Below are 15,150 nucleotides of genomic sequence, written 5' to 3'. Positions count from 1 at the left end.
TACTTCCGTGTCACTGGGAAGAGTGCCAGGTTGACGATTGAGCACTGCATTGGCTAATTGACCGATTTGATTTTCCAAGGTCTTGATAGAAACCGCCTGACTCTTGCACAACAGCTTAAGTTCCTCAAAATCAGCACTAGTAGGTGCAGCTGTACTTCCCTGTTGAGGATATGATTGCCTTGTAACATACTGTTGTGGTTGCTGGAATCCAGGTGGGTTAAACTGTTTACTCACTCCTTGCTGATATGGTGGCTGAATAGCATTCTGATTATTCCCCCAGCTGAAATTTGGATGATTTCTGTTGTTAGGATGATAGGTCACTGGCACAGGCTGCTGTTGTCGCTGATAATTATTCACATACTGAACAGATTCGTTGACAAGAGAACACTAATCCGTAGCATGAGAACCTGCACAAAGCTCACAAACCATAGCTATTTGATTAACTCCATATGTAGCCAGAGAATCAACCTTCATTGATAGCGCTTGGAGCTGGGCTGCAATAGCGGTGGCTGCATCAACTTCCAGAATACCTGCTACCTTGCCTGACGTCATCCTCTGAGTTGGGTTTTGATGCTCATTCGCAGCCATCGTCTCTATAAGGTTATACGCCTCAGTATAGCTTTTAGCCCATAAGGCGCCTCCAGCTGCTGCATCGAGCATGGGCCGAGATTGGGCCCCCAAACCATTATAGAAACCAGTGATCACCATCCAATCCGGCATTCCATGATGTGGATATTTTCTCAACATTTCCTTGTAGCGTTCCCAAGCCTCGCACATAGACTCTGTAGGTTGCTGCGTAAACTGAGTAAGAGCACTCCTCATAGCAGCAGTCTTTGCCATCGAATAAAACTTCACCAGAAACTTTTGCGTAAGATCTTGCCACATAGTGATGGACCCAGCTGGTTCAGAATGTAACCAGTCTTTAGCCTTGTCCCTCAGTGAGAATGGGAAAAGCCTCAACTTGATAGCCTCATCAGTCACACCATTATACTTAAAAGTGCTGCAGATCTCGACAAAATTCCTTATGTGCATGTTGGGGTCTTCAGTTGCCGCTCCTCCAAAAGAAACAGAATTCTGCACCATCTGAATAGTGCCCGGCTTGATTTCAAAGGTGTTAGCTTGAATAGCCGGATGAAGGATGCTTGACTGAATGTCATCAATTTTAGGCCGAGAAAAATCTATAAGAGCTGGATCAGCTTGAACAATACGATCTCCCATGTTTACTGGTTCTTTCTGCTCAGTTCCTGAATCTGAATCCTCAAAATCTAACTTCTCCGGAGTATCAAGAACTTCGTCTGTCTCCTCAGCTGTATCTAAAGTCCTCTTGCGAGCACGAGAACGAGTTTGCATAAACGCTTGCTAAAGTACCTGAAACACAACCGGAAAAAATAAGTAACTACTACGTCCTAATCACTGAGTCCTAATGACCAATGATGGTAAGTACATAAACTAAACAAATATGCCGAGTCCCCGGCAGCGGCGCCAAAAACTTGTTAGGGCGAAAACACGCGCTAATATTCACGCAAGTATACGCGTTCGCAAGTAATATAGAATACTTTCTAGTTCGTTCCCTCAGAGACTCAGACTAAATTATTATCTAAATTAAACTCACTCACCAATGTATGATTACTTCTCAATGTTAAAACACTAACACTTAAAATTGTTGATTAAATATTAACTACAATTAACTACTTAATTAACCACTTAACTAACACTTCAATTTATCAATAATAAAACACTCATGAGATCACAACTTCATTATTACTTCCTTCTATAGCCATTGTTATTACCTTTAGCATGCGACAGTAATGATATTAATCGAATAACACAAAACTGATAAAAGCCAACTTTCATTGTACTAATACCATTCTACCAAGCATCCACAATTAATATAGAAGTTGAATAGTCATCAATTATGTTGAGTTCCTATATGTCTACAGAAATTGACAACACAATGATTTAAGCACAAGTTATTCCTTTTGATTACATAGGGCAAATAAAACTGTTAGAGTTACCCACTAATCATGCACAACATACATGATCCTATGCTAGCATGGCAAGTTCTAAATCTCAAGATCCACCGTCGCTTCACAAGAGATTAACACCCTATCTTATATGTTCGCGACGTATATAAGACGAATACGCACAACCAATACTAGATATCATACAATCATCACACACTAAAGTATTAAACAATTAACTAAAGAATTCCATAATAAATCCGTTGCAACCCCATGATCATGATTAGCCCATAATAGCACTTATCGTCATCATGGGTTCATATGAAATCATGATAAACAAACACAAGAAAATAATAACTAAACTAATTATATTAAAACAGAGTACGTCACAAGAATAAATAAGTTCAAAGCAAGAAAACTAGCATCCAATGTTACAACGAAACAAGAATCATAAGAATATATGCGTCCTCTTCGTTGCAGTGTGCTAAATCGGTCTTCTTCCTTATCTCCTTCGCTCTTTGCGTAAAAACACAATCTTCTTTTTTTATCCACCTTTGTGAAAACGTCTCAAATCTACTTATATAATAGTCCCATAAAACTCAGATTACATAGAAGTGGAAACCAAACAGAAGTAGAAGTCCTAAAATAATTTGTCTTTTTTCCCGACCCTGCGCGGCCGCTCAGCATAGCTGAGCGGGCGCTCAGCTTGCTGCGCGGCCGCTCAGCAATGCTGAGCGGGCGCTCAGACCTCTACTGGGAAAAAAAATGATTTTGCTCCGTTTCTTCGCCGTAATCTGCCCGTTTCCTTCCTCTCGCAATGGTGAACACATGCCAAGGCTTATTCTTGATGATTCCTCCCCCGAAATGCAACTAAAACCCTGAAATGCATAAACACTAGAAAAACGCATCAAATACACAAAATACTTGATTTCAAGACACCAATTTAAGCCATTTTAAGACGTTCTAAGTGGTATAAAATGCCACTTATCACTTGTCTCCTCTGTCAGACTTTGCACTTTTGCCTTCAGACTTTCTAAACCCTTTCTTATATGCACTTACACCTTTCCTGGAAAACTTCTTTCCCTTTCGGAATTTCCTATAGGCTATCTTTGTGATACCCTTCACCATAATAGCACACAATTTAATCATCTCTGCATCAGCATCCATTTTTGGTAAGCTTTCAGTTTCTGAATCATCATCATCAGAATATGATGACTCTGAATCGGACTTTATGATGAGAGCCTTTTCTTTTCCCTTCTTTAAGACATCAATTTTAGGATATTCCTCCTCATCCTTAAGAGCAACTATCCTTGACTTTCTCCCATGTCTCTTGCTCCTTTGATCCATCTCAAGTTCATAAGTCTTGAGCATACCATAAATTACATCAAGAGTAGTTTCATCAAGAGCATAGTTGTCTCTTATGGTAGTAGACTTCAAATCCCAATTTTCAGGAAGAGCTAAAAGGAATTTCAGATTTGAATCTTCAAGATCATATTCCTTGTTTACCAGTGACAGATCATTCAAGAATTTGACAAACCTGTCATATAATTCAGTTAATGACTCACCAGCTTTTGAGTCAAAGTGCTCATACTCTTGAGTGAGTATAGTCCTCCTGTTCTTTTATTGCATCAGATCCCTGGCATCTTGTCTCCAAGGCATCCCATATCTCCTTTGCAATCTTGCAATTAATTACCCTGTTTGACATGACATTATCAATGGCATTATGCATCAAATGCCTTACCCTTGCATCCTTGGCAATAGATGAGATGTCTTCAGCTGTGTAATCACCTTTGTCCTTTGGTATGGACTTTGCTGGTTGATCTGCGACTGTAACAGAGAGCTTGGTTGGCTTATATGGTCATTCATTAATCCTATCAAGGTATTCTGGATCTGTAGCTTCCAGAAACATAGTCATCTTAACTTTCCATATGGGATACTCAGAAGGTCTCAATATGGGAACTTTAATAGTCTCATATCGACTGTGGATTTGAGTGTTTTTAGTTTCTTTAGTTTTGGTGGGCTTGGTTGGAGTTTCTGCTTCTTCAGACATGATTGTTTGGATCTTTACTGTATGTGTGTTAACAGATATGCTCTAATACCAATTGTTAGGTCACACAACACTGTAGAAGGGGGTTGAATACAGTGTTATTACAATCAAATCGATCTTGAACACAAGTAACAGTAAACAGATATATTCAATATAATAAATTCTGTTACAATGGAACTGTTCTCTCTCAGTGATGAACAAATATCACTAAGAGCTGCTAGATTACAATAAATAATGTATCTCGATAATGTAACATATATAGTGTAAACCTATGTCTGTGTTTAAATACTACACAGTTACAAGATAACTTCTAATTGATATGGAATATAATTATGTCTCCTAAAATATATCAAATAGATATATTATACAAGTCTTCCAGTCTTCTAATTCTTTCCATGCATATCTTCTTTTATTTTAGTCACGATCTTCTACTGTTAATCAGCTTCCTTCCTTAACTGTAAGTTCTCCCGTACTTAAGTTCTGATATGACCTTAAGTCCTGATATGAAATTCTGACTTCTAGTAAGTACTGATTCCAGTAAGTCCTCATATTTCCTGTTTATTAAGATCTGAAAATTAAACATGAAACATATTAGACATGACATCTCAAATATATCTAACAGAAGTATTCAAAATTGTAGTAACAATGAAGACGTTGTCTAAGTGCCATAAATGATTCTAGTGAAAGTACAGTTATTTATTGGCAGTCAGTGTTCGAAGCGATGAAGTTGTTGCAAGCTTAACAATGTAATCAACTATATCATACGAAGACCTGAATCAAAGCTAGTCGTCTGTGAAGCAGACCAGTTGCACTAGGCGTCAGTAATTTATGAAAGGAATCTGAGTATTATCATTAGAAGAATTGTTAAGTTGAAGAACGTACTTGGATTGAACGTTTATATGTTAAAGTACGAGAAGGAGTGTGCATGGTATACAACTAAACAACTCGAGGAATTGGCCAAATTTAAAGTTTAATTACTAACTTAAATAAATTTATTCAATGGACTTTAATTTAGTTTATTTAGTAAACTTAAAATGATTTATTTCATAAACTTTAAATAAGTTTATTTTATAAATCTAAATTAGTTTATTTATGTAAATTATATTTAAGTTTATTTTATAAATTAAAAGTTATAATTTAAACTTAAATTAGAAAAATTGTTAATTTACTTTGCAAAGGGCTGCCATTTTCATTTGATTTTTCAGGGACCCACTAGTAAATCAACAAGGCCATTTGGTTATTAATTGTAAAAGAAATACAAGGCAATCATGCTTCTCCTTTTCCTTGGTCACAAGTAACATTTCTCCTAGGATGATGCAGTCACCAATTAGGCTATAAGGGAGTGTCCTAGGTCACAACTCACATCAACTTTGAATAATTCAAGTGCCAAACCTCTCTCTCCTTGTCACAAGTAAAGAAGAAAATTAGCCCCTGGTCGCAAGTCAACTCTCAACCATAACTTTATTGAAAACATAAATTAATTTGTAAGGCTCACCATCAGCCACGTAAATTAATTTATGTACAAAGTCTACACTTGAAGCAAATGCAAGTTCAGTTTTTCTGTTCATCTTCTCACTCACAAGAGCTGAAAAATTGAAGCAAAGAGAGACAGAGGAGATACACACTCAAATTTGTATCCGTTAATCTTCTCACCGAAGTAACGTTATAATTTCAGATTTAACTTTTGTATATTTATAGGGGCTATTATAAACGTTATCCGGTAATTAAATTCTTAGACAAACAAAAGCTAGATCTTTGTATAGGATTTAATGTGTTGATCTTTGTAGTAGCTAGAAACTTTGTTGTTTTTGGATTGTAGATGGTTAATTTATTTACCGGAGTGTAGCAACCCCCTGAGAATTTATACATGAATATATACTTCCCCAAATATCTTGTGTTCGTTAATTTCTCGTCATAAACACTATTCACCTCAAAAACACGGAACCACTACCGAACACTAAATTAATTATCCGCAAAAGATTCAAAATATTTTTTTTAATTTAGTGAGTATCGTATTCAACCCCCCTTCTATGATACTTCGGGGGCTAACAATTGGTGTCAGAGCTGACTGATTGATACACAAATCAGGATCCTTAACCTAGTGCAGCTCAGTGTGCAGAAGCTGTTGAAACTCCAATGACGAGAGACCTTATTAAATAAATTTATTTTATTAATTTGCATTTACATAAATTTATTTTGTAAATTTGATTTAGCAAATTCATTTTATAAATTTAATTTAAATAAGTTTATCGTATGAACTTAATTTGAATATATTTATTTTATAAATTTGAGTAAACTAATTTATCACTTAAATTTTAGTAAATAAAATTTTTTAATTTAAATATTTTTTCTCAATTCATTTTCAAGTTAATTAGCTGCCAGTTTTTCTTTCACTTTGGAAGCTAATGAGGTGGCCACTTTGTTCTGGTTTTAAGCTGCCAATTTTCCTAAGAACAAAGTAATGTCCCAAGCAAGGTAGAATGCATGTGCGAAGAAATAAAAGAAGAAAAATGCAATTGAAGTGCTTGTACACGCACGGGATGGCAGACTAACTTGCGATACCAGTGAGCAAAGGTTACTATCTCAACTTTTTTAAAGTACTGAGTTGCGACACCAAAGAGCTTCATTTGGCGCAAGCTAGCACTTAAACAAATTGTGTGGCCTTATGATTTACAAGAGTTCAATTCAGTTGCCATCAAAATTTATTATTTTTGATTTATTTAGTTTTTCAGAAAATTTAAAATTCTTAAATTTAATTTTTTAGATAATAAATTATGTTTTATTTAATTTTTAAGAAAATTTGAAATTCTTGTAAATTAAATTTCTCGTAAATATTTATATTAGATTAATTTATTTTTATAAGAAATTTAAAAATTTTAAAAATTTAATTTTTTCTTAAATATAAAAATAAGTGTTCACAAAGAATTGGCAGACTCGAGATTTCTTCGGGCTTTAAAGATGATTTTAATCTTTCGAATAAACGAAGACCATGTGATATTCAGACGAAAAATTCCCGAATACGGAAATTGATGATAATGATTTTCTTATTCCAATATAGCTGATTTCAAGACCTACGAAAGAAAATTATAGAATTTTCTCAAAGGCTTACTCCATAGGATACCACTGAATTTTCAGATGCAGGAAATGAATGAAGTTTCTGGGGATAGAATTTTTCTCGAAGATTTTAAGACAACTCTAATGATTCCAGATTATACAATTACACAGTGGTTTGTACTAATGCTACATTTATCCGGGAATTAAAGAGATCATAAATAAAGGAATTAAAGAGGTTAGAGAGAATAGTACGGACATACAAACATCTCAGTTACATGCATTTAAGTTGAAACATCATAACAAAATGGAAGAGTTACTGGTAATTGAATCAGAGGAAGCTCATGTAAATAAAAGTGACTTGTATACTTTAAGAAGACTTGAGGGATCGAACGACAGGGCAGTGTTTCACTTTTCAGGGAAGTTTAGTCGCATCAAATTCACAAAGAATACATATGCTATATCCAAGGAACAGGCCTATCTACTCTGAAGCAGAGACTCTTAAAGATATAGTTCTAGAGGTGGTTACAAGGCTGAGATGGGGACAAATACAAGATTTAATAGCTACATTTATGACAAGAAATATGTGTCAAGTAACTATCAGGGGTTTGCTACAACTGAACAAGAAGCTTAATAAACAAGGATGAGTAGGGAATCAGCTGACAAGTTGAGATAAAGATGGAATGTTTTCTTAAGGAAGCAGCCAGTTAAAACTTATTTTCTGTATCATATTACAATGTGATGTATTCAATTGATTAGAATTGTTTGTTAAGATGTATTAGTTTATAATTGGATTGAGATAGCTAGATGAGATTCATCTACAGGATTGGACTAGATAGAATTAGTAATTTATTTGTTAATTCTTTTTATTCCATATCATGCATGTCTTGCTTAATTCTTATGTGTAATATTTGTAAATAAATGTCATGTGTTCTCAATGCAATGCTTGCTTATTTCAATATCATCAATGTATCTCTTAGTACTTGCATTAATTGTAGAAAAAGCATATTTAGGATTACAATAGGGAAAAGACTGCTAGTCCTCCTGTAAGGTTGGAATCATTTTTCTCCAAGACTAGAGACAATTTTTTCAATGGTATTAAAAAGAAGAAAATGGTCAGTCAAAGATAAGGATAAACTTGTCATGATTGAAAGTGTTGTTATCTCTGTTAAAAGAAAAATCTCTAATCCATCTGAACCTAAACTGATAAGTTGGGTACCAAGAACTGTTAATCCATTTGTGAGTACAGGACATAACAGGTTAATTGATTCATATGTATTTCTGATAATTGATACTCCAGGCATATGATCAAATAAAGAGCCTCACAACCAAATGTGATTGAAAAAATCTATTCCGTCAATAATCCTTGAAGATGACAACAAAGATTTTTATTACGGGATAAAGCTATGGAGAAAAAGGAATGTCATCATGGATTCAACCATTGGTATCGTTGATAACAAATAATAATTGGTGTCACTGATAACAATTGGAAGCATCTTCCCTCTTGAAGAATCAAAGCACAAAACTTCTTATCAGACAGTTCGACATTAAATGACAATATGTCATTTCAATGAAGAAGTAGTGTTTCATCTTAAGCACGAAGGTGAAGAAGCTTTCTCTTTTTAAGAGTAAGGAAATTGATATGCAGTAGTTGAACTAGAATATCGATAAAAGGTGAAGTAAATGGTCTCTACTATAAAGCTTCATCAGACAAAAGTTTAACTATAGCAATAGAAGCTCTCACCCTTGAACATCAAGACAAGGAACTGTTAGTCGCTAAACACGCGCTAATAATACACGCAAGTATACGCGTTCGCAAGTAATATAGAATTATTTTTAGTTCATTCCCACAGAGACTGGCTTGGTTAACTAATTAATTTATTCACTTGCACCAATGATATGGCTATTATCCAATGCTAAGACGAATAACAAATTAGGATTGTTTATAACTAAGAATTAAACTCACGATTATAACTAAGAGAATAAGAATGGTTAAGACAAACATGGGATTCTAACTTCATTAAATACTTCATTCAATAGTCTTTTCGTTCTTAACCTTAGCATGTAATGGTGATGACACTAATAATATAACACGAAACTGATAAACGCCAACTTCCATTACATGAATACCGTACTACCAGACATCCACAAAAGAGATAGAAGCTGAATAGACGCCAATTATATTGAGACCTTGTATGTCTATAGAATTTGACAACATAACGGTTTAATTCACAAGTTATCCATCATGATTACATAGGGCAAGTAAGATGGTTAAAAATACCTACAAATCATGCATAAGAATAACACATGAACCTATGCTAGCATGGCAAGTTCTAAACCCTTAAATTCACTTTTGCATCATTAAGAATTAACAAGCTATCTTATAAGTTCACGACGCTCATAAGACGATTAAGCACAACCAATACTAGGCTATCATACAATCACCACACACTTAGGTATCGAAACAAATTAACTAAAGAAATCCATAAATAAATTCGCTAGAACCCCACGATAACAATTAGCCCATAATTAGACTCATCATCAACGTGGGTTCCGGTGAAAGCATGATATAATAAACGTAGTCTTTATACTGAATAAGTAATAAAACCAAGTACGAAACAAGAGTAAGGTTCACGAATAGGAAATCTAGAATCCAAGTTACAACTTAGAACAAAGATTCACAAATAAAAACAAGATCTTCTTCGTCTTCGTTGAATCGTGCTAACACGGTCTTCTTACGGCTCTCCTTGTGCTCTGGTATATCTGTCTCTCTAGAAAATGTCCTTTTTTTAAGTGTCTATAGCAGCCCATGCAAGATAGAAGTCCTCCAATTATAAATCAACTAGAATCAGATTTCTGGGATCCCGACCCGGCGCGGCTGTGTGCTAGACCAGTGCGGGCGCGTTGTGCTTCTAGAAAAACTTCTGATTTTCTTTAATTCGTGCTGCAATGGAGTTGGCTTCCGGAGCTTTATTCCTTGGACATCATCCTAACACCATATTAACACCAAAATAATGCTAATTCACCTGATTCTTAGAATACTGCCTGAAATGCAAAAACACTAGAAAACACATTAAAAAACCAACAACTTGTGTACATTTACACCAATTCGAAGCTTTACGGAGCGTAATAAAGTGTCATAAATGCCACTCAATATACCCCCAAACTTGAATCGATGCTTGTCCTTAAGCATAAACAGACTAAAAAAACAAAAAATAAAAATGAATGAATGCAACGATCCCCAATAGAATAACTAAACCAATCAACAAGTAACATCTCAACAAATGCAGTTATTCTCATAAGATCAATCAAACCTCACAAATCAATCTACAAACCAGAGACGTGTGTGTGTGTGCAACTTCTTACAGAGATACTATCGCCACTAGATCAATAATCATGACTCACTATTCATCAAAGCAATCACAAGGTTATAAACAGAATAAAAGCTAGACTCAAAATAACTTATATCACTTCAATTCTTATATTGGAGTTTTACATGGATTCATGCTTTTATTCAAACAAAACAACAAAACTATGCTTATTTGATCGTACAATGAGTGAGCTCCATAAAAGACTTATACAATAGTACCCATGTAGCAAGCGTTAGGTTAGCGGATCTTAGACTATGAAAAGCCTTAGGTCACTAGGCACAAAGTCCCCTAAGAACTTCATAACTCAAGTACTAAAGAGCCCACTCGTGATCAATTATACATAACACTTTTTTTTTCTTTTTTTCCTTTTCTTTCTTTTTTTCTTTTTTTCACAGTTTCTGAACGAGTGCGTTTCGCTCCATCTCGTTCAACCCTAGACTACTCATATAAATATGAGCCGGCTACTAGCCATTTGACACCTAGCCAACACAAATAGCAATGAAATCCAATTTTTCTCCAATTTTTAAATATCCATGTCTTTTATTATTAAGATAATATCCTAAATTCTAAATATAAACAAGCGATTAAACCTCGACAAATAAACAAACCAAGACCATGATCTAGCACTTAAGCAACCTATAAGACTTATTGAAATACAATTGTCTCTAACATGCAAATCAACTCGATAAGACTTAACATCACTAAATACGACATCACTACACTAGCATCAATATCACAAGTCAATCGGAAAAATTATCTACAGGATCATGTTATTATGTAAATGCATGAACTATATGAACAACTACTATAAAAACTACCAAAAACAAAAAAAAACTACATGGAAAAATATGCAACTAAATGAACTAAACTATCATGAATATGCAAACTATATGTGACTCACACAAACATATTCCTTCAACTACCACCCCCAAACTTAAAATATTCACTGTCCTCAGTGAAGATAATAGTAAGGAATCATGCATACCTAATCCAAATCAGTATCATCACTATCAAGGGGTGGAGTGTCAGGGGTGTCCGGAGGTGGATACACGGAGTCCTTACCAAATACTGGCCACTGGATGTCAACACCGGTGGCTCTGAATGCAGTCCCAAGTGCCTGGGTGAGATCACGTGCAAACCTGCTGTGAATGCCATGCATCGCATCCATCCTCCTAGCAAGATGCCTATACTGCATCATATTTATGCCTGCTTCAACATCAGCTCCTTCCTCCTCCTCCTCATGTACTTGTTGCGATGGCCCCGCCTCATCTCCTAGCTGAGATCTCCAAGCAGTCCTACTCGTCTGGGTGGCCCCACCAGCTGGCCTCCCACCAGGTAGATGGTCAAAAGTATAACCAAGCCCCTTCAGATCGGGCTTGCCTCCATCCCACTCTTCCATCATAGCCAATGTAGTGCTGTCAATAGGAGCACTCGGGATCTATAACTGCTCATGTGTTGGCCAATGAACACCAACTGCCACGCATAATTTCATCACAACGGATGCATACGGTATAGACCCCATGGTACTTCTCCTCAAGAACTTCAGAATACCCTGATAAATCATCATCCCAAGATCCACATAATCGCCCTGAAGAATGCCCCATAACAGCCGTGCACGCTCCACAGTAATCTCATGCACATGCGAAGATGGCATGATGTTAGCACAAATAAATATATTCCATGCACGGGAAAACCTGTTCATACTGGAAGCCGGGAACGTAGAGTACTTAGTAATGCCCCACTTGATCTTCCAGTGTGTATCAGGCATGCGTAGTGTAGCAACCATAAGGTCCAGATCAAAGTCCTCCGGAGTCTTATCATTCCAAGTGTCCTGCCCGGGCTTCCTTGCAGGCTGCTCAATCACTCTCCTAATACTATCAGCACTATACTCCACAGTCATCCCTCGCACCACCGTAAAGCCATTCTTCTTAGCCTTCACATTTGCATAAAACTCGCGAACAACACTCATGGGCACAGCAGCGGGTACTTCACAAAAAAGAACCCAACCCATCTCCAGAATCATCCCTAATAGTTACCATCCTTCCCCGATGGCAGAAAACCTCGCTCCTTAGTAATAGGCTTTGAGAGAAGTCTCGTGTACTCCGCTTCAGCCTCGGGAGTAGAGAACCTCGGCCTTACACCACCCGCACTAGAAGAATCTGTGGTGCTGTTGTTTACTTGAGTTCTTTGTCTCTTGGGTACCATTGGAATTTGAGTAGAGAGAATAAGAGTTTGTGTTTGAGAGAGAATTTGTGTTTGAGAAATTTGTGAAGTGGTGAAGAAGTTTGTGTATAAGTGTATGTATTTATAGGAGGTGAAAAGAGAATTATATATGGAATAGAAGTGGGATTTTATTATGGGAATAGTGGGAATAATGAGTTTGATTTGGAGAGGGAAATTTGGGATGTGGGAGAGTAAAATTCGGGTAGGAATTGATTTTATAGCAAAAATTCCGTTTTTCCTCTTCAAAACTGCTATTTTTATTTTTTTGAGACGGGACCTAGGCGCGGGCGCGCCCTACTTCTGCCAAATCGGCGTGGCCACGCACTAGATCATTGCGGGCGCACCGTGTCTCTGTAATTTCAGCGCGGCCCCGCGCTAGATCAGCGCGGGCGTGCCTGGCTTCTGAAGTTGGCCCTGAATTTTTCTATTTTTCTGATTTTTTTTAAAATTTTCTCTTTTCTTCTTGCTTCCTCTACCTACTAATGTACAACAAACTTGGGTTGCTTCCTAAGAAGCGCTTGATTTACGTCATTAGCTTGACGTAGAAATTTGAGATCAAACGGATAACAAAACGGCACTAACCACCTTGCGGTTTGCCGTGTTACCATAGTTATGTTTCAACCTCTCACCATTTACCTTGAATGCTTGGCCTGGATCATTCTCAAAAATCTCCACCGCTCCATGTGGAAACACAGTTTTGACAACGAAAGGCCCTGACCATCTTGACTTCAACTTTCCAGGAAAAAGACGGAGACGAGAGTTGAACAAAAGAACTTGTTATCCCGGCACAAATGATTTGAGTACTAGACCCCTATTGTGCCACCTCTTGACTTTCTCCTTATACATTTTATTGTTCTCATAAGCTTGAAGTCGGAACTCGTCGAGCTCATTTAATTGAAGCATCCTCTTCTTACCAGCTGCATCCAAATCCAGATTCAATTTCTTCAAGGCCCAATATGCCTTATGCTCGAGCTCCACATGAAAATGACACCCCTTACTATAAACCAACTAAAATGGCGAAAATCCCAATGGAGTCTTATATGTTGTTCTATAAGCCCAAACAGCTTCATCAAGCTTCAAAGACCAATTTTTCCTTGATGGACACACAACTTTCTCTAAGATGCATTTAATCTCTCTGTTAGATACCTCTGCTTGACCATTCGTCTGAGGATGATAAGCCGTAGCAATGTGATGATTCACATTATACCTTTGCATCATAGCAGTGAACTTGCGGTTGCAAATATGCGACCCCTCATCACTGATTATGATTCTTGGAGTTCCAAACCTTGTGAATATTTGCTTTTGAAGAAAATTAAGTACCACTTCGCATCATTCGTTGGCAACGCCTTAACTTTAACCCATTTCGACACATAATTAACCGCCAACAAGATATACTGATTATTACAAGATGAGACAAATGGCCCCATGAAGTCAATTCCCCAAACATTGAAGACTTCAACCTCGAGAAGCACATTAAGAGGCATCTTCCCTCTTAGACATATTACCCACAGGTTGACATTGATCAAATTTCAAAATGAACTAATGAGCATCTTTAAACAAGGTTGGCCAAAAGAAACCTGTAACACCCCCAGATCTGGGGCCGGGAATCCGGGTCGTCACGGTCTTTCTTTCCATAAATATCACTTAACTTAATTAAAAATAAATAACCTCATAATGTGACCCCATAATAACACAGACCACAACACGTTATAGTCTCAGAGATGAAATTGGAATAAGTACAAGTCCTTGAATCCATAAATTAAAAGTTATTACAACCCAAAATGATTACTTAATAGGTTTGCAATTAGTTGCCATTAACCAACACAAGTTATAATTATACATAATTGATTCCCAAAATTAGAGTGCTTGGCCTACAGATAGATCTAGCTCTGCAGCTATGGCAGCTATGACATCAATGGGAAGACGTGGGACGCTTCCCACGCTCTTGTGATGGGTCTGCTTGAGTCTGGCTATCCTTCCTAACTGTTGTTGTGTGATGAAGAAATGAGCAAGAGTGAGCATTACAATTCACAAGATAATATATAGTTTAATCAATAATGCAAGTATTCAAATAGATAACTTATTGGAAATCTTTATCAAGTGTAAGATAATTACTTACTGGAGATAAGCTTAAAGGGAGACGAAGTTACCAAATACTTCACTATACTTATATCATTTTAGAAAACTACTTGAACTACCACTGCTCAAAGTATAATAAGTTTCAAAAGTTCATCACATAGATGGGACTACAAGATAAGACTTGAAGGGATTCAATCTTTGAAATATCAGTTGAAAGAATGAATTTACGAGATACTTCATTAGTCCCGATATATATATATATATATATATATATATATATATATATATATATATATATATATATATATATATATATATATACCTATATATATACATCTTATACACTCTTCTGCTATTAGAAGTATAAGCAGAGTTGTCATTCCCAAAAATTTTGGAAAGAAGAAACTTTGGCATTAAC

The 15,150-nt window shown here is 36.3% G+C and overlaps 1 non-coding gene across 1 annotated transcript; it reads left to right on the top strand.

Annotated features, from left to right (window-relative positions):
• Nucleotides 1–718: 718 nt before the first annotated feature.
• LOC141669769 (small nucleolar RNA R71) lies at nucleotides 719–825 on the top strand. The gene has a single exon (XR_012554030.1). It is a non-coding gene; the product is annotated as a small nucleolar RNA R71 (small nucleolar RNA).
• The last annotated feature ends 14,325 nt before the right edge of the window (nucleotides 826–15,150 follow it).

Source organism: Apium graveolens, chromosome 6 (genome assembly GCF_009905375.1).
Source record: "Apium graveolens cultivar Ventura chromosome 6, ASM990537v1, whole genome shotgun sequence".
Classification (NCBI taxonomy): Eukaryota; Viridiplantae; Streptophyta; class Magnoliopsida; order Apiales; family Apiaceae; genus Apium; species Apium graveolens.
The sequence above is the reverse complement of the archived record's forward strand: the minus strand, read 5'-3'. Positions and strand labels throughout refer to the sequence as shown.